Source organism: Carcharodon carcharias, chromosome 2, assembly GCF_017639515.1.
Source record: "Carcharodon carcharias isolate sCarCar2 chromosome 2, sCarCar2.pri, whole genome shotgun sequence".
Classification (NCBI taxonomy): domain Eukaryota; kingdom Metazoa; phylum Chordata; class Chondrichthyes; order Lamniformes; family Lamnidae; genus Carcharodon; species Carcharodon carcharias.
Window position 1 is genome coordinate 77,254,452 of NC_054468.1, and position 24,533 is coordinate 77,278,984.

Genomic DNA, 24,533 nt, shown 5'->3' on the forward strand with positions numbered 1-24,533 from the left:
TAGAAAAATTCTGCTCCAAATTGCTGTCCAATGACTCCAGCTCGCAGATTTGCAAGTGCAGCTATCAGCTGAGGACAGAGTTGTGCTCGGCTTTGATGATCTTGTGGTCAAGGAGCCAACCAAAACTCACTGTCAAGGTTCACATAAATGTAACCAAATGCTGGTTATAATAAACATTGGCTGCTGAGTAGGGTGTTGAAACTGTAACCCAGCAGGGAGTCAGTACTTTTGGAAAAGGAAGGAAGCAAAGGTGGAAAAGTGTTGAGCAAACTATTGAGTTGATCTTGGGTGCCTATGGCGAATGTCTGGCCCATGTGAATCAATTGCCAATAGAAGATCAATGCGCAGAAAGTGAAACAAATCAATCCCCCTAAATTGCAACCAAACATATTTGAAAGATAGCAGAAGTTAGGTTCAAGGATATAACATTGTGGAATGGATGAACACTATTCTTAATTATTATAAAGAATGGCCAATAAGTATCAGTGGAAGTACAACTTTTGGTTAAAAATTAAAAACTACACAAAACTACAGATTTTGGAAGAGCTTCCTTCTACTTTTAGTAATAGAATAGATTAGAATCATAGAATGGTTACAGCACAGAAGGAGGACATTTGGTTGAGCCCATGCTGGCACTCTGCAAGACCAATTTAGCTACTTCCACTCCAATCCTTACTTTGTAGCCCTGCATTTTTTTTTCCCTTCAGGTGTTTATCTAATTCACTTTGAAAGCCATGTTTCATCTCTGGTGGTTCTCCCCTAAAAAGCTTCACCAGAAGTTGGCTTCTGCCAATAGGAACAGTTTCTTGGGATGGGGCATGGTTAAGAGTCACTGCAATACTGGCTTCCATACTGTGTGTGCATCAAAGACCCTGCTGGGTCAGAATTTGCTTCCTTTATTATGGACCTGAATATTGCACTCTATGCAAGTGTATTTGAGTCAGAAGAACAAACTTATTTCAGAACTAATCCTTCTTGATTATTCAATGATATTTGTTCCTCACAAGCACATTGCATACAAACATGGCCACAAACACGTTACATACAAACATGACAACAAACATAACTTGCATTTATATAGCATCTTTACCTAGTGGGGAAGATACACATGAATCTGTGATTCAATAACATTTTTTTTAGGGATTTGAAGAGGAAAGATAGGTTGGTAATAAGACAATAGTTTGCAAAGGCTGAGAAGCTTTTTGAGGAGATGGCAGAGGGACGGGTGGTGGTGGAAGAGGTTGACAGCATTTGAAAAAGAAGGGGCCAGTCTCTGAGGTAATGGGACTGTTTACAATGCCAATTAGCACAGGGGTCAGGAGGGAAGTTGTATGAGCTGTTTAGTGGGGATGGGGGAGATGGGGCTAAATAGAGATAGACAGGGATCAGGGATAGGGTGGAGGGGCTGGTGAAGATTTGGTTTGGTGGGGATGGTTTAGGGGGGAAAACCACCAAAAATGACTGAACACATGGTCCCTATCTTGGTGACAAATAAATCTGTAACCTGGTGACACATGTTGGAGGTGAAGTGGAGGAAGCAGGGAGATCCATTTGAGGAGGTTGTTAGTGGAGAAGAGAAGCTGGGAGTTATGATCATGATCCTAGACTAGTGTCTGATTTTGTCTAGAGAGTCAAGGCCTTGATGTGGTTCAGACAGTTCTGACGAGCAAATCATAAGCCATTTATTATTTAGTTTGTAACCTCTTTACATGAGGGAGCAAAGATAGTTGCCCTTTGAGGGGGATAACCAGAATGGAAGACAGCACAGGATTTGTTTAGAAGGTGTAGATAAGGGACAGTGAAGTAAATCAACAGCTGCAGAGGTAATGTGGAATATGGAGGTTAAGTGGCTGAGATTTGGAAGTGCAGTTTAAATTGACTTGGAGGAGAATGTCTCTGCAAGAATGAGGGTTAGAAAGGAATAGATTGATGCAGTTGGTAAGGGATACAAGAAAGTAGTCAGAGACAACCTTGCTAGTACCAAGACCACAGAAACAGAGACATTGCGGTAGATGGTATGGTTGAGGCCATGTTTGTGCCTAAGGGACAGGCCAAGGAAAATTAGGACTGTGGTGAATTAAAAGTAGAGAGGGGCAAGGGGAGCTGAGGAGGAGATTAAAATCACCAAGAATGAGGGGTTGTTAAGTGTACTAGACTGTCTGAGGCAAGAAGGGAGGACATCTCAGGGTTGGGGCTTGCGTATCATAAAGTCAAGGATTTTAAAGGATAGATGAGACTGATGGAACAGAGTAAAATACTTAACGGAGGAGAAGGTGCTAAAAGTATGAAAGGAGGAACCAAGAAGGTAAGGACCATTCTGCCACAATGCTGGTTTGAATATGGTAGGTGGTGGAAAGTTTAGCTTGACGCAGAGGCTTGGTTAGGGACAGATGTTGCTAACCTTGAGCCAAATTTTAGTCAAAACCAGGAAGTCAATATATTCAGCTACAAGGAATCTAATTTAATATTTTAGTTCTCCAGACTTTTAAGTGTAACTATTTATGAAGATTCCAAAAGCTTCACAGGCCAACTTTTATGACCACTAAAAAATGACAGAGCAACTGTAAATAATTTTTCTAGTAACCATACTGATGCATAGAAATCCTGCTGCTTTAAATCCTTGGAGAACAGCAATAATTTGATGAGGAAGTCACAGTTTGAATTAAATTGAAAGAATACAACTTGCACACAGAACAATATTGCTACAACAGTAGAATTTTGAAAAATTATTTTTTTAATGAGTTATGAGTTGTGGGTTTAAGTGCTACTCCAGAAACTTGAGCATAAAAATCTAGGCTGACACTTCAGTGCAGTGCTGGAGAAATATGCTATCTTTCAGATGAGACATTAAACATTCTAAAAAAGTGAATGATAAAACTTGCTTATTATTTCTTGGTTTGCTGCCTGTGAGAATTCTTCAGTGTGATTGGCTACTTAGCCTAATTGATGCCGTCACTATTATTGGATGCCAGAGATCCTCTATAGCTGGTGCCAGAATCAAGTTAATGTTAGGAAAGGGGAAACTCACACCACAGAGCTTGTTAGATCATTGTGGTCAGCTTTCTTTGAGGTCAACGAGTGCCATCACTTCACCACTGACTTCAAAATCCAGGTCAATATTTCTGCTGCTCTCTTACTTGGACTCTGTCATCATTAAAGAAGACAATGTTGAGTTCACATCTATGTTGGGACCAACACTGCCATGCAAGAGGTAAGAAACAAATTTTAGTTTGGGCCTGTCCTAATCATCCAAGGCCAGCCACCTTTAGATTTAATATCTATCTAAATGTGAGTTTAAAGCTTGGAAACCAAATCTCTAAAATTCATCAGAGCCTGGTTTAAAACATAAAACCACAAAGCTGTGAAACTGTGACATTGTTTAATGCCTTTATCACAATCTTTTGATTATGCGGGCCTGAGCTCTAATCCTTTAAAATGCAACCTCTTTAGATCCAGCCTTTTGAATTGTTCTGTTGGGACTCTGGCCTGCATGTTGGGTTAAACCAGAAAGCAAGCTGACTATCTTCTGAGGCACTTATGATATTACATAGGCTGTGCGCTTAAATATTGTCAATATCACAGGGCCTGATAAATCAAATGGTTTACAAATATTGAAAATCTAAAAGCAAATCAGACTGCACCACATTAGGGGGAATTACAGTGGAGTGAAGGAGCAGAAACCAACTATTATGTAAAAGACCATGAGCCTTCTCCTGCGAACCAGAATCATATAGATTAAATGGCTGCACAAACTCTAAATTACAACATTATTGATATAAATAGCAGTAATGAATGCTTTATGAAGTTTTGTTTTTCAGAATGCATCTGTAAAAAACAAAGTTCTGCAACATGTCTATAATATATGTGGTAAACTGTGCTGCAGAACCCAGGCTACCCATAAGCATTGCCAAAGAAGATCAGTATTGAAGTCTTTCAGATGAGATATGAACCAAGGCCCCATCAGGTGGATGCAAAATATCCCACTATTTTGAAGAACAGGGGCCAGAGTCTTTAGGTTGGCGTGCGGGGGTAGGCCCCGCTCGCCGACATGTAAAATGACACGTGGTGACATTGGGCATGCGTCCTGACGTCACCGCGTGTCATTCCGATTTTCAGTTCAGCAGATGCGCACTGGAGTCGGATCAGCTGCGCGCCCTCCCACGCCCGCTGCTGCTCCTGCTCAGCCTCCCCGAAGGGGAGAAAATTCTCCCCAGGGAGTTTCTTCCTGATGTCCTCGCCAATATTTATCCCACAGCTAACATCACTAAAGCAGGTTATCTGCCTATTATCACATTACATTTGTAGAACATTGCTGTGTACATATTTCCTACATTACAACTGTGATGACACTTCAACAGTACCTAATTGGCTGCAAAGTGCTTTGGGACACCTTGGGCTGAATTTTCTGGCTGACGTGTGGGTGGTGGGGCCCACATGTCAGCGCTTAAAATGTCGCGCGAGTGTCCCGGCGTCAGCGTGCGGCATCGCAATGTTTAGGTCAGCAGGTGCGCTATGCAGCGGGACATGCCCCCGCCATTAATTAAAGGCCTTGTAAAGGCCATTAAGTCACCAACTGGTGATGATTTTGAGGGGCTCATGTGAACTTCGGCTCGGCGCACGTGCTCAACGGGCCGGCGGGCAAGTGATTTTTTAACAAACTCCATCCACAGGCAGGACGAGGTTTGAGTTCAGATTTTAAAAAGTTTAATAAAATTTTTGTGTACTTTATTAACATGTCCCATCTCGTGTGACATTTTCACATGAGGGGGACCTGTTAATGATTTTTTTAGTTTTCTATTTTTCAACTTTCACAACCTTTCAGCGTTCTCTTTGAGGCACCACTGAGCCTCAGGGAGATGTGCGCTTTCTCGTGCTCATGTGCGAAATAGTGCACTCTAGCAGTTGGGGAATCCTCCCCTGCCCGCACAGGAAGTGCATTGTGCTTCCTGTCGGGCGTCATGCTGGGCTGGCCTTAATTGGCCCGCCCACGTAAATTGGTGGTTCGGCAGTGGCAATTGGCTGCCCACCCGCCTGTCAAGAACACAATGCACTATATAAATTCTGGCCTTTCTTTCTGTCATTTTTTTCTTCCTCCCCATCATTTTTAAAGTTATATTAAAATGACCAGAAGTAAGTTGGGCCTTTTAAATTTGGCGCAGTTTGCTATTGTTTTCTTAAATGTTTGCTAGCCATGTTACTTTATCCACAGTGGCTGACATCAGCATAATATTTAGGTGAAAAATTAAATTGCATTTGAACATCTGATTATTAATCATAGAATGCCAAAGCCATAAGAAATTAATAGGATTGACTTTTAGAAATTCCATTAGATTTTGGGGACTTCTGTGGGACACATAATAAGCAGAAAAGAAGTAGAATATCAGGAATATGAGAACTGTATGACCCAATTTTGTTTGAAATGCATTCAAATTTCTAAAAATAAAACAAGCACTTCATCACACTACGATGTCTGTTTGATATGCTGTAAGCCAGCCCCAAAACAAAAGCACATTGTTAACAAAAAATCTTTGTCTGGGGCTGGTTGCCTACTCAACTGCTCTGCTCTCCTAATGCACTTTGGCAGCCAACTTTAATTCATCTCCTGGAGGATAAGTGAAGGCAACGATTAGTATTTGTGTGACAGAACCACATGAGGGTGGTGACTGAGAAGTGAGTCTACATAGAACTGCAAATATGGTAGAATCCAGTTGTACGCAACTGACTGACATGAATAAAAATAGTTGCTAACAAAAAAGCTTGCCGGTCAACATCTCCTATTCGTGTAAATTCCTCTGAGTCTGAGAGTTGTGGATTTTCACAATTTGTCATTTGTAGAATTTTCACAGGTGCATGGTATTCACAAAGCATCGCTTGGCGCAGATTTAACTTTGTTGTAGAATGGAAAGTTCCATATTAATTTGGTGGCAAAACCAGCACAGATCAGCACGTATGTAGCATTTGCAAAGCTCTGCTCCAGACAACACTAGAGACATTTCCCACTAAATCGTTACAAACGGTATCAAAAGTTCCCCTAACATAGCCCTAAGCTCTACTGATGGTGCAGGAATACTATACCCCATAAAGAAAAGATAACATCAGATAGTTTGTTTCTTGGATCTCTTGGATACCAAAGAATTGGAAAACATGCAGATGAATCTCTATGATTAGTTTAAAGAGGGAAAATATCTTTAAATTCCAACTCTTCCTGAAGTCAGAGAAATACCTTTATCTTTGGAAAGCTTCTGTTGATTGATTCCAACATTGCCCATAACAATCAGATTGCATAGTAAGGGTGGAATTTTCTGTGCCTGCTAGTGTCAGGTGTCAAGGCGGGTGTGAGTGGACGATATGGCGGGAATGCCAAAAATCGGTTTCACAACATTGTGAAACCAGTTTGCAATCGTCCACTCTGCCTGTCGATGGCGGGCCGTGTTTCCCACAGTCGGACTTTGGGAACATCATTGCAACACATCTGAATATCATTATAAGGCCAGCCTGCCGGAATCTTCCCTCTACAATGGACCATCAAAGCACGGCGGCATGATTGCACGCTGATGTGTTTCACAACAACATAAATAAGGTGTGCACCTGGCGAGCTGCACTTCATGGGGGAATTGGAGGTGAGTGCACAGTACCATTGCGCAGTGGTCGTGAGGATCGTCTGTTGGACCTCAAGGTTAAGGCATCGCGCATTCAGGCAAGGGTCCTGGAAATTTGCTTTTTCCTGGCAAGCTGACCGTGCGATGCTGGGGGAAGGGCTGCCCAGCGGTTGGGGGGAAGTTGGGGGTGGGGAAAGTACTGCCCTGTGGTTGAGGCAAGTTGTGAGGGGGGGCAAGGGCTGCTCTGTGGATGAGGCGAGTTGTGAGGAGGGCAAGGGCTGCCCTGTGGATGAGGTGAGTTGTGAGGGGGGCAAGGGCTGCCCTGTGGATGAGGCGAGTTGTGAGGAGGGCAAGGGCTGCCCTGTGGTTGAGGTGATTTGTAGGGGAGTGCAAGGGCTGCACTGTGGATGATAGTAGTGCGCAAGCACGTGCGGGATGGGGTTGAGGGAAGCGGCAACACATTAGGGAAACGTTGTATAAAGTGATCATTCCTTCACAGCTGTAACAGTTCAGACACAGCCACATTGACATGCTTGGAGTCGGGCCTCCAGCTTACCTGCCCACTCAGGCAACACAAGGCATGAAAGTGTTACCAAATGCTCCGGAGCTTTTCACCCCTTGGAAACAGACTGCAAACTAATAACGTTTTAGTGGACTGCAGAACAGTTGGATGCCTGCGCATGTTGTACAATCTCCTTGTGAAAGCTGGCCATGGAGCGGTCACTGGCACTCACAGCCCCTTGCAATGTCATCATTCGGGTTTGGACCAGTCTCCCCCACGGTTCAAGCTAACAGTGCAGCCTTGCAGTGTGGTTTAAGAGAATGCCTGAGCCTGAGCTGAGAGCATAGCATGCAGTCCAGTGGGCAAAACTGCTGCCAATAGGTCAGGTGGAGTGGGGTGGGCGGAGGTGGAGTTTTGGGCAGCCATTCAGCACACTAAACTCTGGCCATCCAATTGGTGGACAGCACTGTCTGGGGTATGTTAAGGGGCCTTCAGGCTTAACCAAGAAATGCTCTTAGAACATGCTAATCCATGCATCTCTCTCTTTCATCTTGCAGGAGGAGTACATCAGGAGTATGGAGCCTGGTAACCTAGCTGTATGCCTCATGGCTGACGGAGAGCAGTGATGAAGGAGAAGAGAGTGATGGAGGTGCCTATCTGGGCAGAGGGAGGAGCAGCGACCTCTGGAAGAAGGGGCGACTGCGCTCCCACACACGTCGCTGAAGAGCCACATCAAACCGTTGCTGGTTGGTGCCTAACTAGACTGGTGGTCTATAAACACTACATTTCATCCTTGCAGATGACTGAGAAACAATGTCGATGAAGACTGCGCGTGTCCAGGGAATTTGTTGGTCACATCTGCCACCTGCTGCAGGATATGGCACCACAGGGACATGAAGGGCATTCACTACCAGTGGCCATGAAAGTGACCGCGGCACTCAATTTTTAGGTCAGTGGCTCCTTTTAGGGCTCCACAAGTGACCTCTGTGGGATATCATAAAGCTCCATGCACAAATGCAACCATGAAGTCATGGACGCCACCTTTGGAGGGCACGCAACTTTGTGTATTTCGCCTGGGATCAGGAAAACCAGCAAGCAAGAGCGCTGGGATTTGCCCAGAACTCAGGATTTCCACAGGTGCAGGGTGTGATCGATTACACTCATATGGCGCTGTTATGACATAGCTGATGGTAAATGCTGGGTTGTTCAAATCCCAAAAGGAAACTTGAAACAACTGCCACAACTTGTTTGCAGTTTGTATAAATTTCAAGATTCCTGCCTTAAATTCAGTAATAATAAGACCACCAAGTCTTATAGGTTTTTATAATACTAGATTAAATATTTATTAACAAGAAAAATGATTTAAAATACATCATTAGATCTAATTCCCCATTACACTTTCGTTAAGGCAACAGTGTGACACATAGATTTTAAAAGACCCAGGCAATGAAGCATGATACCCTGAACAAGTCAAATTCAAAGGGAGTTCTCTTTACTTCAGTCCCTGGAGACAGCAGCTTGAGGCATAGATGCTGAAGGCTTTTTCACACTTGTAAGACCTTAAAATGCCTTCCCTTCCAAACAGTCTTCTCTCCTTTATACATATTTTCCTCTTTGAATGCAAATACCCATTGTTTCACTATGTTATAGGACTTTATCTTCCTGATAATAAAACTCTCTTAGAGCACAAAATGTTACCAGTAATCTCTGGGAAAAATAAGCACACTGTTCCTAAACTTCACCTGGCTAAGTGACACATTTCACCCCTCCTTTGAAAACAATCTAGTCTGATTTATTTTAAAATGCAAATGTTCCCTTGACACCTATGTATCTAAACTTCCCCATGTTTACCTAATTAACATTTTAAACCTAACCTTTCTTTTAAGATCAAAGCATCCAGACTAATTCAATTAAGTCTCACAAACACAGACACATAGAGGCACATAGACACATCTGAATATTACTCTATTTTACAATAAATTCCAATAACATTATGATAGTTATTTTATCTTCTTGACATCCCCCTCCATATTGAAAAATGAACTGTCATAATTTAAAAAGATGGCTTTATTTTTGCTAGCCCATCTTTTACTATCTATATACTTACACTATGACATTACCAGATGCATGAATTAACGTAACAATATATATACAAATCCTTCGCATCAACAGAAATAATTCCGGTTCAGAGTTCATGTTTTTAAATGTCCAATTTTCCCTTTAAGATTCAAAGTCTTGACAAAGCATCTGCATCAGATTTTCTCATCCTGCTACATCCATAATCTGTAGATTAAATGGTTGCAGTAATAAACTCCATCTGAATAGCCTTGCACTTCTGTCTCAAAATTTGTCCAGAAACTTTAAAGAATTGTGGTCTGTATAAACAATTGTTTCTGACAAATTGTTTGCCACATAAATTTCAAAATTCTGCAATGCTAACACCAAACCCGAAGTCTCCTTTTTGATCGTTGAGTATCTTCTCTGTTGTGCATTCAACTTCCGTGAAAAATACCCTATTGGTTTTTCAATTCCCAAACTGTTCATTACTTCCTTAAACAGCCATGACATGAAATTTGAACCTTGATCTGATTGTATTTCCTTTGGTAAACTATATCTTGTAAAAAATTTAGTTATCTCTTCCACAATCTTCTTTGTTGCAATGATTCTCAAAGGTATTGCTTCGAGAAATCTGGTAGACACATCCATTATTGTCAGTAAGTACTGATTTCCACTTTCTGTCTTAGGGAAGTGTCCTACACAATCAATCATGACCCTAGTAAAAAGTTCTTCAAATGTTGGAATTGGAATTAAAGGTTTTTGCTTAATCACTGCTTGCAGTTTCCCTATCACCTGACATGTGTAACGTGTTCTACAGAATTTGACTTCATCCCTATGCAATCCAGGCCTTTAAAAATGTTCTTGTATCTTCACCTGTGTCTTTCTAATTCCCCCATTGGAATTTCATGAGTTATCCTCAGAATCTCATTTCTATATCCAAATGGGATAACAACCTGTACCTCCCTCCAGCTTTTATTTGCTGAAACATGATATGGCCTCCATTTTCTCATTAAACTATCACCCTTAAGGTAATAACATTCTGGAATACATTTTGCCTCTGTTTCTGAGTAAGTTGTTTGATATAAATGATGTATTTGTAAATCCTTTTTCGGTAACTCCACTAACCTCCTTGAGCTAAACATTTCAGCTTAATTGTTTTCCAGTCCTTCTTCCTGAACAATGTTTTCAAACACAGTGTCAGCTAATTGGATTTCAATACCTTCTTCCTGCCTTTGAGCTGCCCGTCTTTCTTGTTTCAACCTATGAGTCTGCAAGCTCATTATCACACAATCTGGAAACAATCCAGGATGCTCTCCCTGCAACACTTCTGTTGAGAACACCTCTACAGGCTGCTCAACTATTATAGGCATCACCTGCATTTGTGATCCAGCTATATCATTACCCAAAATAAATTGAACCCCTGCAATGGACAATGTTTCCACTACTCCAACAGTCACTTCTCCTGTTTTCCTCATACTCTTTAAATTTGCCTTCTACAAGGAACCCCGCTTATTATCACCTGTTCCTGAAATATGTCCTCTGAACATCGAATATCACTACCCCACAACATGAAGGATTGATTAGACCTGGTGTCTCTTAAAATTTATCTACCCAACCCTGTATGCATGGAAAGACTTTCCCTTCACATCAAAAATCTTTAAACATCTCTGTAACCTGATCTGCAGAATCTTCCTGGGTAAACTGTGAACACATTCCCACTTCTTTACCTATCAGTGATTCTCCCTGTTTTATCTGTAAACAAACCATTGCTTTTGCCTGTGCCTGAACCTCAGAACCCACAGTACTTTTACTTCCAGAACTTTTCTGCACCCCTGTAATTCCAACAGACCTTCCCTGCAATTTCCAGCACACCGACTTTGTGTATTTACTTTATTACAATAAAAACACCTCAATTTTCAAATGTCACTTTTACCCTCAGCACCTTCCTTTTTATTCTAAGCAAAACTTCCAGTGAATTTTGACCAACTCCTTCTCTTCTCTGACCGCCCACCTTCCTTTCATGTTCCCACTTTTGATCCTTTTCTAATTTAAAGGGTGACAAAAAAAAGTTTAGCTCTATGAGTTAACTCATAATCATTAGCTATCTCTGCTGCTTGCCTTACAGATTCAACTCTCTGTTCCTCCATATGAGTTCTCACTACCAAAGGAATTGAGTATTTAAATTCTTCCAAAAGAATTACTTCTCTAAGAGCTGCATATGTTGCCTCTATTTTTAATGCCTGTGTCCACTGGTCAAAATTACTTTCTTTTACTCTCACAAACTCAGTATAAGTTTGCCCAGGCTGTTTTCTCATATTCTTAAATTTCTGCCTGTAAGCCTCAGGAACCAACTATAAGCATTCAAATAGCTTTTTTTTTTACCACATCCTAATTCACCAATACCTCTTCCGACAGCGAAGCATAAACCTCATGTGCTTTACCCACCAAGCTGGATTGTAACAGCAGTGTACAGTTTTCCAGTGGCCATTTCATCTGTTTAGCTATCTTCTCAAATGAAATAAAGAATGCTTCAATGTCTCTTTCCTCAAACTTTGGAAGAGCTTGTACAAATCTAAACATCTCCCCACTGGGTTCTGATATGGAAATAAGTCCTTCCTCATCTACTGGCGTTTCTTTTTTAACTGCCTGCTTTTTAAGCTGGAACACTCTCTCTCTCTTCTTCTCTTTCCTCAGTTCTAACCTCGCCATCTCTAATTTCTTTCTTGTTTTTTCTCTCTACTACCTTTTTGCCTGTTCCCTTTGAAATACTCTTTCTTTTTTTTTCTGCTGCCTCTAGTTCTCTTTTTTTCATTTGCAACTGGATTTGAGTCCATTCCAATGAACCATCCCTTGGAGAACTCAGTCACTCGGGTATTCCTTCCAATTTCAAATGCTGTGCTATACCTTCGATTATGTCTGATTTCCTCACCCCTGCATTAATCCTAAGCGTAACATATCTGCCAATTCCACTAATTTAGCTTTCTTTACTTTTTGTAAACCAGCCAAAGTTATAAGTTCAACTCCCAAACATGTCTGAGCAGCTGCCAAAGCCCTATTGCAGTCTCACTGCTATAAAAAAAAACCTCACCCCAACACTTAAATTCAAAGTGCTTCTCATACCCATAACCTTAGGATTCACCAACTCCAAAAAAAGTCAAGGAATTTCAAATATATCCTGCAAAGAGCCCTCAATTTTTGTTATGACACAGCCAATGGCAAATGCTGAGCTGTTCAAATCCCAAAGGGAAATTTGAAACAACTGCGATAACTTGTTAGCAGTTTGGTTAAATTTCAAGATTCCTGTCTTGAATTCAGCAGTAATAAGACCACCAAGTTTTTATAGGTTTTTATAAAACTAGATTAAACATTTATTAATAGGAGAAATGGTTTTAAATACATACACAGGTCTACAAATTACTACTATGATAACTTCTAAATCCCCTAACCAATCTAAATCCCAGGTATACTTTCATTAAGGCAACAGTGTGACACATAGATTTTCAAAGGCCCAGGTAACAAAGCATCATGCCCTGAACAAGTCAAATTCAAAGGGAATTCTCTTCACTTCAGTCCCTGGAGACAGCAGCTTGAGGCATTGATGCTGAAGGCTTTTTCACACTTGCAAGATCTTAAACAGACCTCTCTCCTTTATACATATCTTTCTCTTTGAATGCAAATACCCATTGGGCAGGATTTTCCTCCCATCAGGGGGTAAGTTGAAGTGTGGGTGCGCAGAGGTGCACCTCCGATCGGCACCCCCAATTGGGGGCGTGCCGTCATTTTATGTGGGCAGGCCAGTTAAGGCCCGCCCAGCGTGGTGTCTGCACAGAAATGATATGCGGTCCCTGTGCGGGTGGGGGGAGATTCCCTAAACCTGAGAGTGAGCGCTTTCACGTATGCACACAAAAGAGCGCATTCATCTCTCTGAGGCTAAGTGCTGCCTCAGCTGTACATTGGCTGTACATTGAAAAATTTAAAAATAGAGGAAAAAAAATTCTCCGACATGTTCCCCCATGTGACACTGTCACATGAGTTGGGACATGTCCATAACTTTAAAAAAAAATTTAATTAAATTTTTTAAAACCTACATGAAACCTCATCCCGCCCATGGATGAGGTTTCATGGTTTTTCTAATGCTCGCCGGGGCTCCCGGCCTGCCCACCAACATTAAGGCTGGACAGGCAGGTCCATTAATTATTTTAATGACTCTGTCAATGGCCTCAGTTGGCCATTGACAGGTCGGTGGGCACACAACTGATTTTGCTGAGCCCCCATTCATCTAAAAATTTAATTGGGAAACGGTGACTTCACCACATGTCATTTTACGTGTTGGCAAGCGGGCCCCGCCCCCTGCTCGCCGACGGGAAAATCCTGCCCATTGTTTCACTATGTCATTGGACTTTAGCTCCCTGATATAAAACCCACGAACAGCACTAAGTTTTACCAGTAATCTCTGGGAAAAGAAACACACTGTTCCTAAACTTCACCTGGCTACTTGACACATTTCACTCCTCCTTTGTAAACAACCTAGCCTGATTAATTTTAAAATGCAAATGTTCCCTTGACATCTATGTTTCTAAACTTCCCCATGTTTATCTAATTAACATTTCAAACTTAACCTTTCATTTTAGATCAAAGTACCCAGACTAATTCAATTAAATCTCCCACATAGACACATTGACACAAAGACACATCTGGCTATTACTCTATTTTACAATTAATTCCAATAACATTATGAAAACTATTATATCTTCTTGACAGCGCTCAGATCTCCATGGCAACAAGCAGTCAACTATGTCAACCACGAGGGTTTCCACTCACTGAATGTTCAGCTGGTATGCAGCCTTCAGGCCTGTGCACATTTCCCAGTGAGTGTACATGACTCCTACATTCTCAGTCGGTCACAGATCCCTGATGCCTTCCAGGGTCCACAAAGGCTGCAGGGTTGGCTCCTCAGGAACAAGGGCTACCCGCAGAGGACGTTGCTGATGATACCTGTGTGGTGCCCTCAGATTGCAGCAGAGCGAAGGTATAACGAGGCTCATGCTGCAACTCGCAACTTGGTGGAGCAAACCATCAGGATGCTGAAAACGAGGTTCTGGTGCCTGGGCTGGTCTGGTGGAGCCCTGCAATACAGTCCACAGAGGGTGTCATGCATTGTCATCACCTGCTGTGCCCTTTACAGTCTGGCTCTGCAATGGGGAGCGTAGCTGGCTGAGGAGGAGATGGAGGAGCGGGATGTCTCCTCCAAAGAGTAGGACATTGACATTGATGAGGGTGAGGAGGTCCTCATAGGCAGGGATGATGGTGATGAGGTCATTGCACTGGCCAGATGAGGCAGGCATGCTCAGGAGGCCCTCATAACTGCTGGATTTGTGGAGGATGATGACAACATGCAATGAGGAGACACCATAAATTCTCACTTTGCATCTGTGAATATTTGACTCCTGTGGGGCTGATGGCAGCGCACATACCCTCTGTGATAAGGCTCCTGTCATGGAGATGCAGCGTAGGCCCTAATTGCTCCTCGATTCCTGGAGAATGACGATGACATGCAGTGAGGACACTCCATAGATCTTCACATAGCCTCTGTGAATGTTTGACACCTGCCTGGCTGAGGGCAGCTCGCTTGTGTTCTGTGATCAGGGTCATATCATACAGACTCAACCATGAAACTTTAAAAGCCTCTGATCCTTTGTCAGCCTTCAGCAGCTGAGCCCTTCAGGAGCACTGCATCGCTGGTTACAGATGCTGACGAGTTGGGGGCCAGCCCCACGTTAAAGGTGCTGAGAGCACACAGAGAGAATGATGGAACTCTGTGATGCCTGCCCACGACATTCTGGCAGCAGTGACCAGCAGCATCGAGGTGGAGGCATCACTGATGTGTCCAGTAAATTTAAAGCCGGACCATCACTTTGGTCTGAAGGCTATACGCTGCACAGGGGATAGGCCCTGGACTGTGATATCTGCCATTATCTTGCAAGAACCAAGGTTTCACATCTGAGCGACACAACCACTGTTCATCAGAATAAGGAGCCATAGGCAGGGAGACATTCTTGGGAGTTTATTTACAATAGCGAGCAGTATGTACATATGATTAATACCCAGGTCAAAGTTGTGCAATTACATCTTCTTAATCTTCCTCACCCTGCCACTACATCTTGGTTCTCCCCAGGAATAGCGTTGGTGGAGGCAGCCTGCTGACTGCCACGGCCTGTCTGTGATGACCTTGATGGGTGCCCTCTGGAGGGCCGAGACCTGGAGGGCCCCAGCCTGCTTTCAGGGTCCTGCTGTGTGGCAGTGGCTCCTTCCTTGGTCTGTGGATCTGGAGCTGCTGGGGTCACAGGAAGAGGGGATTCAGATGGGCTGGACACAACTGGAAACACCTGGATGGATGGCCCCAGGGTGTGCACCTGCTGATCCTCCTCCCTGTGGGTGCCCGATGGCCCCTGGCCGACTCCACGAAAAGAAGGTGAAGTTGGAGTGAGATTGAGGTGCCCCACACCCATCTCACATATACACTGTTGGAGCCCAACTATGGTTTCAGCAATGGAGTTCAGCCCCCGCAGCAGTGTAGGTGCGATGGCCTGGACCAAGTTCTCCCTGGCGGCTGCTATCCTAACAGTGTTGACCTTGGAGCCTTGGCAATGCCACAGCTATCACCTCAGACTGAAGGCAGCTCCAGCAACTGTGACATGACTGAGTCCAGAGACTCATCATCTGACTCGGACTCAGCAAATTTCTGGCCTCCAACAGTCCTCCGAGTGCTGGAAGCCTGGTAGGTCCCTGACACCACCTGCTGTGGATTGGATGGTGCAATGTGCTCACCAGGTTGTGGCTACTCTAAAGCTCAGTCCCACCGAGGTGTGTGTCTCTGCATTGGTGGAGGGTGTGGGATGAATGCTCTGACGGGACTTCAAAAAGGGTGTCTCCAGATTCTTCTTCCACGGTGTCTTTGGGACTTGATTGGAGGCCCTGGATCCTGGACTCTGTCGTCTGTTTCCCAGATGTGCCTGTGAAAGTGAGGAGAGATAATTAGTGCATGTGAGTGTCCTGCAAAACAGGACACATCACTCACAGCATGGTTGTCTGATGGATGTTGCACTGCTGGATCCTCACTTGGTAGAGCACCACTGACCTCACCTAGCACAGGAATGGTCTAGATCTTTCCCAGCCAGCTGGATGGCTTTGTTTTCAAACTCTGTAAAGACCTTGATGTTGGGCATTCTTCCACCAGTGTGTGATGCCACCCCCTTTCTTGTTATGTGCCAGCTTTTCTTGCGTGAACACAGATAGAGAGAGTGTAAGCAGGACAACTGCCTGGCCAGATGATAAGTATAAAAACAAAAAACTGCGGATGCTGGAAATACAAAACAAAAACAGAATTACCTGGAAAAACTCAGCAGGTCTGGCAGCATTGGCAGAGAAGAAAAGAGTTGACGTTTCGAGTCCTCATGACCCTTCAACAGAACTAGGTGAATCCAAGGATAGGGGGAGAGGGGTGAAATATAAGCTGGTTTAAGGTGGGGGGCGGGGTTGGGTCGGGGGAGAGAAGTGGTGGGGGGTGTGGTTGTAGGGACAAGCAAGCAGTGATAGGAGCAGATAATCAAACGATGTCACAGACAAAAGAACAAAAGAACACAGAGGTGTTGAAGTTGGTGATATTATCTAAATGAATGTGCTAATTAAGAATGGATGGTAGGGCACTCAAGGTATAGCTCTAGTGGGGGTGGGGGGGCATAAAAGATTTAAAAATAATGGAAATAGGTGGGAAAAGAAAAATCTGTATAAATTATTGGAAAAAACAAAAGGAAGGGGGAAGAAACAGAAAGGGAGTGGGGATGGAGGAGGGAGTTCAAGACCTAAATTTGTTGAATTCAATATTCAGTCCGGAAGGCTGTAAAGTGCCTAGTCGGAAGATGAGGTGCTGTTCCTCCAGTTTGCGTTGGGCTTCACTGGAACAATGCAGCAAGCCAAGGACAGACATGTGGGCAAGAGAGCAGGGTGGAGTGTTATAATGGCAAGCGACAGGGAGGTTTGGGTCATTCTTGCGGACAGACTGCAGGTGTTCTACAAAGCGGTCACCCAGTTTACGTTTGGTCTCTCCAATGTAGAGGAGACTGCATTGGGAGCAACGAATGCAGTAGACTAAGTTGGGGGAAATGCAAGTGAAATGCTGCTTCACTTGAAAGGAGTGTTTGGGCCCTTGGATGGTGAGGAGAGAGGAAGTGAAGGGGCAGGTGTTACATCTTTTGTGTGGGCATGGGGAGGTGCCATAGGTGGGGGTTGAGGAGTAGGGGGTGATGGAGGAGTGGACCAGGGTGTCCCGGAGGGAACGATCCCTATGGAATGCTGCCGGGGGGCTGAAGGGAAGATGTGTTTGGTGGTGGCATCACGTTGGAGTTGGCGGAAATGGTGGAGGATGATCCTTTGAATGCGGAGGCTGGTGGGGTGATAAGTGAGGACAAGGGCGACCCTATCATGTTTCTGGGAGGGAGGAGAAGGCGTGAGGGTGGATGCGCGGGAGATGGGCCGGACACAGTTGAGGGCCCTGTCAACAACCGTGGGTGGAAAACCTCGGTTAAGGAAGAAGAAGGACATGTCAGAGGAGCTGTTTTTGAAGGTATCATCATCAGAACAGATGCAATGGAGGTGAAGGAACTGAGAGAATGGGATGAAGTCTTTACAGGAAGCGGGGTATGAGGAGCTGTAGTCGAGGTAGCTGTGGGAGTCAGTAGGCTTGTACTGGATATTGGTGGACAGTCTATCACCAGAGATTGCGACAGAGAGGTCAAAGAAGGGAAGGGAAGTGTCAGAGATGGACCACGTGAAAATTTGAAGCAAAATTAATAAATTTTTCCAAGTCCCGACGAGAGCATGAAGCAGCAGCGAAGTAATCATTGATGTACCGGAAAAAGAGTTGTGGAATGGGGCCAGAGTAGGACTGGAACAAGGAATGTACCCCATAAAGAGACAGGCATAGCTGGGACCCATGCAGGTACCCATAGCCACACCTTTTATTTGGAGGAAGTGAGAGGATTTGAAGGAGAAATTGTTCAGTGTGAGAACAAGTTCAGCCAGACGGAGGAGAGTAGAGGTGGATGGGGATTGTTTGGGCCTCTGTTCGAGGAAGAAGCTAAGGGCCCTCAGACCATCCTGGTGGGGGATGGAGGTGTAGAGGGATTGGACGTCCATGGTGAAGAGGAAGCGGTTGGGGCCAGGGAACTGGAAATTGTTGATGTGACGTTAGGTGTCAGAGGAATCACGGATGTAGGTGGGAAGGGACTGGACAAGGAGAGAAAGAAGGGAGTCAAGATAACGAGAAATGAGTTCCGTAGGGCAGGAGCAAGCTGACACGATCGGTCTACCGGGACAGTTCTGTTTGTGGATATTGGGTAGGAGGTAGAAGCGGGCCGTCCGAGGTTGGGCGACTATCAGGTTGGAAGCTGTGGGAGGAAGATCCCCAGAGGAGATACACACTCAAAACGTTAACTCTCTTTCTCTCCACAGATGCTGTCAGACCTGCTGAGTTTTACCAGCATTTTTTGTTCCTGTTTCAGATTTCCAGCATCTGAAGTATTTTGCCTTTATCTTTGGACTGTGTGAGCTGAGAGTGATGAGAAGAGTAACCTACCTTGGCAAAACAAAGGAGGTCATTCATCCTCTTGCAGCACTGGGTGGCTATCCTCTTTTGCAGATCGTTGGCACTGACCACTGCTGCCACCGCCTCTCAAGTCCGATTGGTAATTTCGCTGTCCCCCCTGCGGCCAGAGTAGGGATAGAGGACATCATGTTCAGCCTCCACGGCATCCAAAAGGTGTTCGAGGCACGTGTCACTAAATTGTAAGCCTACAGTCTTCTTGCCTTTTGAGGCCATGTCTCCTGTGCAGCAGTTCTGGTCTTGAAGCACTGAGATATGTGCATGTGACTGCACTTTAAGTATGATCTCTGGCGTGATGAAGTAGCGAGGTGATGGCATGGTGAGCAAATTGGAGCTTCCCGCCATCGAAATGGTGCATTTTTCCAGGAATGCATGATTAATGAGGTGGGATTGGGACAATATGGTGTCAAAAGCCGCCAATGCAGGTAAAACATTATTTTTTTTCTGCCTGTTTCCACACTCAGTGCAAATCTGGGAGGCTTCTGCCCTATGTTTCTTGTACAGAAAGCACATCATCATACTATTTCCCAATGACATGTCTTAAAACTGTCGATCAAGTTGTTGGCTTCTGTGATAGTTGGTTGCATAAGCAAACTTCTCAGATAATCTGCCTTTAGCAAGGACACCTGTCTGTATTGCAAATCATTTAATTCCATGAAGAAGCCTCTAGTTCATAATGTCAATTATTATGGATTTGATTTTCCAGTCAGGTTTCTCATTAGAAACACCAAACTTTACTTACAGGCTGCTGCAGTAGTTACATGTTTCCATCAAATTCTGCAACTAGAAAAAGAGCTCCAACTCTAAGATTCCCCGCGCTTGGAGCTGATTCATTCACACTGTCTGCAGTACTATACAATGCAATAAGTCTTAAAGCTACAGTCACTATATTCCTTAAAGTTATAATTACTACATTCCGCCCCCTTTAAATTTTTTATACAGTTTGTATTTACAAGAACATCTACCTCCATGACATTACAAATATATATATAGATCATAGAATTATAATTTCAGTCTCTCAGGTGGATTTCTGATCTGGGTTGAACGTCGTAACTCTATCACTTTCGAATCTCTTACAGGATCTCCATTATCTGGAACCACAGCAACATCAGGTACCTCTTTAGGAACAGGCAGTTCAGTGTTATCCACTCAGACAGAGACATCTGGTATGTCTATCCTTGGTTGAACAATTTCAACAGGACCACAGGTTCTACAATGGTTACAGGTAGAACATAATTTTGTTGGAGTATCTCCCTTCTTCTCAAATAATCCACGGGTTTTTGGGTGATCCGGCCCTCCACTTCTATGTGGTATGACAAGGGTCTGGTCACAGAAACTATTACACCAGGTAACAAACTCGATCCACCACCAAAGTATCGTACATAACTGCTTCGCCATCAGTAAATTCTAGCTCACGACTATGCAAATCATGAGTCGCTTTTTGATTCCCTTGACTTTTCTCCACCTTCCCCTCCAAATTGGAAGGTATCAGGCTTAATCTTGTTCGAAGGCATCGCTTCATAAGTAACTCTGAAGGTGTTGAACCTGTAGTAGTGTTGAGGGTTGGGGGGTAGGTTGTAGGGGTGCGGTGGGGGCATGTTGTTCTATAGTGAAGCAGGAAATGTGAAAGTTTAGTCTCCAATGATCCTCCTGATAATTTTTTTATCCCAGCTTTAAAAGTCTGTACTGCTCTCTCAGCTAATCCACCAGATGATGGGTGATATGGTCCCATCCTTACCTGTTTGATACCATTTAGGCTCACAAATCTTTGATCTGCTAGTAAACGCAGTACTGTCATCTGACATGATTACTTCTAGCAACCTATGTATAGAAAAGCTTTGGTGTAACTTTCCTATAATTGCATCTGACATTGGCGGCCTAACCTCATAAAGGTTTAGCCATTCGGAATGTGCGTCAATTATTAGTAGGCATATGTGCATAGAAAAGGACCAACGTAATCTATGAGCAGTCTCACCCAGGGTGTACCAGGCCATTCCCACAGGTATAGTGGCGTCTTAGCAGGTCATTTCTGTAGGTAACAAAAACAGAAAATGCTGGAAAAACTCAGCAGGTCTAACAGCATCTGTGGAGAGAAAAACAGAGTTAATGTTTCGAGTCCGTGTGACTCTTCTTCAGAGCTAAAGAGAAGTAAAAATGTGATGAAATTGATACTGTTTGAGGTGGGTGGAGCAGGTGAAGCTGGATAGAAGGCCAGCGATAGATGGGGGCAAAGGAGAGTTTGACAAAGGTGTCATGAACAAAAGGACAAAGGGAGTGTTAATGGTAGTGGTAAGGACTAAAGGAGGTACTGATAGTGGCATTAAGGTAAGAAAGTAGAATGTGATAATTGCAGGACAAGGGTAGGCACTCTGAAAAGAACAACATGAACAAGTGACAGATGGCAGGGACCTTTTGTTTATGACATCCTTGTCAATCTCTCCTTTGCTTCCACCTATCGCTGGCCTTCTATCCAGCTTCACCTGCTCCACCCCCCCTTAAACAGAATAAATATCACCGCATTTTTACTCCTCTTTAGCTCTGAAGAAGAGTCATACGGACTCTAAACGTTAACTCTGCTTTTCTCTCCACAGATGCTGCTAGGCCGGCTGAGTTTTCCCAGCATTTCTGTTTTGTTTCAGATTTCCAGCATCCGCAGTATTTTGCTTTTAACTTCTGTAGTTTTTGGCATTGTATGCAGTGTTTAACCACCTTCTCAATATCACCGTCCATGCCCGGCCACCAAATGTAACTTCGCATGATCATCTTCATTCTTGAGATTCCTGGATGTGTGCTGTGCAACTCTGCTAAGAGTCATTCCCTTCCTTGTGAAGGTACATATATTCGTATAGTCCATAACAGGATACCATTTTGATTGCTCAATTTATTCCTTCGAGTGAAGAATGGCTTCAATTCATCAGGGACTGACTGGTTCCTGGGACCATCCTTTCAACACTTGGTCTCTCACTATAGACAGGACTGGATCACGATTTGTCCAGTTTTACATCAGTCTCGCACAGATGGGTGAGGAATCCAGGAAATTCATCGCTAATATGATGTCTTGGGAATTGGGCCATGTTCATTGCTCTCCTGCAAAGGAAGGCGGCTTAGGGTATCAGCATTGGCTATATGCATCCCTGGTTGCGCATAAAAGTGTATTTATTTGTAGATAAAATTAGAGCCCATCTTTGAATCCGTGCAGAAGCTATGGGAGGGAACAGACCCGAGAACAGTTTATGGTCAGACACTATCGTAAAGTGTCGGCCATGTGTGTATTGATGGAATTTTTTTAACTCTGAAAATAATCAATAGCCCTTCTGTCTTGATTTGCAAATACCCGTTTTTGGCCATGGAAAGAGTCCTGAACACGTAGCCTATTGGCTTTTCTGATCTGTCATCCATCTTGTGTAATAGTACCACTCCCATGCCACAGGGGACCAGATTAATACCAGTTCCTTTGTCGGGTAGTAATGTACTAACAAGTTTGCGGTGTGCAAGAGTTGTTTAACTTTTGTGAAGGCCTCTTCTTGGGTTGACTTCCAAACCTAATGCTGTTTTTTCTTTAATAATGAGTGTGGAGGGACTAGGACCGTTGATAATTTGGGTAGGTATCAACCATATTAATTAACCATACTTAAGAATGGCTTGAGTTCAGAGACATCTTTATGTGAAGGTGCCTCCTTAATAGCTTTAACTTTTTCTTCTACCAGGTGTAACCCTTGGGCATCCAGCTAGTGACCCAAATAAACGACTTTGCTTGCTTGAAAGGTATACTTTTCTTTTTTTAAGAGTACCCCTGCTTCCAAAAATCATTTCAAGACTTCCCCCAAATAAGCCAAGTGTTCAGCTTCCATGAATCCCATCATTAGGACATCGTTCAGGTAGACCACGACTTGAGGTAGTCCTTGTAGCAAATTCTCCATCGTCCTCTGGAAAATCGCACAGGCTGAAGAAACACTGAAGGGTAGGTGTGTGTATTGATTTAAGCCTTTGTAGGTCTTTATGGTCACAATCTCTCTGGAGGTATCATCCAGTTCCAGCTGCTGATACGCGTGACGCGTATCTCATTTAGTATAAGTTGTTCCTCCTGCTAATTTAGCAGAGAGATCCTCAATCTTGGGGGTAGGGTACTTGTCCAACTTGGCAGCTTTGTTTACTGTTAGCTTATAGTCCTCACAGATCTGGATGGTCTGATCCGAATGGTCTGATCTGGATTTAAGACAGGGACTATAGGTGCTGCTCATCCTGAGACTTGAATCGGCTGTATGACCCCCAGCCTCACTAAGTGGTTCAATTTGGTGGCAACCTTCTCCCTCAGAGCATATGGCACCAGCCTTGCTTGAAAGAAATGAGGGGTAGCTTCTGAGTTAATGTAGATTTTAGCCTTTGGTTCTCCCCAATTCGTCTCGAAAAACCTTGTCATATTTCTTTAGGCACCCTGGCAGTCCTCCTACTCGCAGCTGGAAAATTTCAGGCCAATTTAGTTTAATTTCTTTCGACCAATCATGACCTAGGAGGCTTGGTCCTTCGCCTTCTACTGCCATCACTAGGAGTTGTGCTTATAATAAACAGGTACAGTGATAATACCCTTCACTTGGATAGCTTCGCCAGTATAAGTTTTCAATTTGGATGAAGCCTGCTCCAAATTCAATTGCTGAGTACCCTTGTTTAAATATTTGAAGGTGTGCTCTCCCACATTAGTGTGGGAGCATCAGTGTCCACTTCCATCATCACAGGTTTTCCATTTACCTGCAGAGTAACAGTAATTGGCTCTGACTTACCTACTTTTACAATAAATAGGGAAAAATATCAGAATTGGTGGTTTCTGGTTCTTCCACATTATGTACTTCGATTAATTTAATTTGCTGCCTGGGAGTCTGCCTCAATCTTGCTTTACAATGCTTCAGTAAGTGCTCTCTTTTATGACAAAAATAGCACTCCACCTCTTTAAAACTGTAAGCTTCAGGGGTATGATTGCTTCCACATCGGTAATGATTCATTTTTAGGTTTGCTGTTTCATTTGTTTATTCTAAATATTCAGGTAGTGGAGACTAGCTCCCACATCCCGACTTTTCACGCCACATCCGGCTGTCTGTTCCTGCCCCAATTAGAAATGGTGCCATTTTGTGCACCTTGTATAGCCTGTGCGAATTGTTTGGCGCTTTCAATCGTGAGCGCTTTCTCCAATGCTTTTTTAAAATTGAAGTTTACTTCAGCTAATAATCATCTTGTACACCATGGACCAAATGATCCCTGAGCATATCGCTTAGGGTCTTCCTGAAATCACAGTGTTCAGTCAGTTATTTCAATTTCACCTTGTATGTAGCAATGCTCTCCCCCAGGGCTCTAACCCTCAAATTAAACCTGAACCTCTGCATGGTAACTAAGGGTTTGGATTGAAAGTGTCCTTTAATGAGGTCCACCAATTCACTGACGGTCTTTGAACTGGGGACGTTTGAGGTTGTCAAACCTCGAATTAAATTATAGGCTTTACTCCCACAAACGCTTAGGAGAATTGCTCCCCTCTTTTCCTCCTCCGGTATTTTCGTTTGCCTGGAAATAGAACCCAAGGCGTTCTACATAGTAATACCAATCCTCAGTGGATTGTTCGAAGGGGTCAATCCTGCCAAAAGGTATCATATCTGGTGAGTATATCTTCCTTTTCTCCTGTTTAAACAAGATAATCACAGTCACTGGGCGAGGGACAACACAGGAC

At 43.7% G+C, this 24,533-nt stretch overlaps 1 protein-coding gene across 1 annotated transcript in view; it reads right to left on the bottom strand.

Moving 5' to 3' along the window:
- The window catches only part of ppp2r3a (protein phosphatase 2, regulatory subunit B'', alpha), a 421,139-nt gene that overhangs the window by 313,442 nt on the left and 83,164 nt on the right, over positions 1 to 24,533 (bottom strand). The gene's annotated exons all lie outside the window — the stretch shown is intronic.